The following is a 1,598-nucleotide window of genomic DNA, read 5'->3' on the forward strand; positions in this document are numbered from 1 at the left end:
CCGCGGCATGTGGGATCCTCCCGGACTGGGGCACGAACCCGTGTCCCCTGCATCGGCAGGCGAACTATCAACCACTGCGCCACCAGGGAAGCCCTCAGTTCAAAATCTAAAATGAAAAGTTGAAGTTTCTTAGGAGAGTCTGGGAGTCACCTAACAACTGTGATACCTCAGTCAGGGGAACCATGAAGCCCAGTGAAAAAGGCTTATTTCTGTCGGACGCTCCTTACCAACTCTGGCAGTGATAAACATGACATGGCATGTCGCTCTGCTCTCCCCAACCCCCAGACCAAGGAGGCTCTATGAATTAGCTTCAGCTCACAAGGAACAGGCGAGACAGAGGCCCCCAATTTTGTGAAATCCCAGGGAGAGGACACTGCACATAATTTATTTCCATCACTCTGCATCTGCGGCTTGCACACACCAACTGCACAATCCCAGGCCAGCCGTCTGCCGGCGTTCAGAGCCCGGTCCGGACCCAGGCCGGACTGGGTTTCATCTCGCGACCTCCGATGGCACCAGCGGGTCGGCCTGGCTCAGGGCGACCTGCTCCTTCTCCTGCTTTAAGACCTGCTCCTCCCACAGCGCCTGGACCACGTGATAGGCGGTGAGCACCACGGGCTTGGGCTTCTCCTCGAAGAGCCGCTCGTCGGCCGGCCTCCGGGTGAGGCCCGACTGCACGCAGATGTGCCGGCAGGTGCAGGAACTCGTGGGCCTTGAGGTCGCAGTCGCGCATCCGGGACCCCGGCAGCCACCAGCGGCCCACAAAGCCCACATCTGGGATCCGGTCTAGGAAGTCGGCCCAGCAGGGCTGCAGGTAGCGGCAGCGGGCCTGGTGGGGTCTGACCTGGGCGTCGAAGGGCGCCTCATACACCAGCGAGCAGAGGCCCGGGCTCACGGGGCGCCGGTGGCCACGACCCGGAAGTCAGAGCGGCTGCTGCAAGGACGCTTCCGAGTCGCGTTGTGCGTGGCGGCCGCCAGCGGCAGGAGGGTCCCCGACGCTTCGAGCGGTCGCTCCAGGCCAGGGCGCAGCAGGCCGCCGCTTCCCCACAGGCCTCGAGGAGTCTCGGAGCGGAGCGAGGGCCCCGGAGCCCAACCGCGCCCACTTGCCGGGCTTTGCAGACGCAGCGTCACCCACCCTTCCGCGGCTTCGGGACCAGAATCCCTCCGGAGCGGCCACCGCCCTTCTCTTCAGCTTGGCCAGGTATGCGAAGCGGAAGGCCGGGGGAGTCTCTTCTGCTCAAGCGCCAACATTGCGGTTTGTGGCCCCTCTTTAATTATAAAAAAAAGAAAAGAAAACGAGATTTTACGACTGCTTGCGTAGAAGAGAAATAGAAACAGGTGTGGATTTCATTTGCCTTTATGCCAACACAGTGAAAGTATGCATCTAGCTTCTTGCAAGAAGCAGACGTTCTTGTGCTATGGGCCCCGGGGGCGCGGTGCCCGCAGCATCTCCTGGCAAAGTCGGCCCCGAGGGGGGGGCAGCTGGAGAGGCAAAAGGTCACGCGGGGGAAGAGGTGAGCTTCGCTTTAAAGGAACCTGGAGGGCTTCCCTGGTGGCACAGTGGTTGAGAGTCCGCCTGCCGATGCAGGAGACACGGG

The 1,598-nt window shown here is 61.6% G+C and overlaps 1 pseudogene; it reads right to left on the bottom strand.

The window, feature by feature from the left end:
- Positions 1-492: 492 nt before the first annotated feature.
- LOC103084419 (uncharacterized protein C19orf52 homolog) lies at positions 493-1,062 on the bottom strand (annotated as a pseudogene).
- Between the last annotated feature and the right edge of the window lie 536 nt (positions 1,063-1,598).

Source organism: Lipotes vexillifer, unplaced genomic scaffold (genome assembly GCF_000442215.2).
Source record: "Lipotes vexillifer unplaced genomic scaffold, Lipotes_vexillifer_v1.1 C26737864, whole genome shotgun sequence".
Lineage (NCBI taxonomy): Eukaryota > Metazoa > Chordata > Mammalia > Artiodactyla > Lipotidae > Lipotes > Lipotes vexillifer.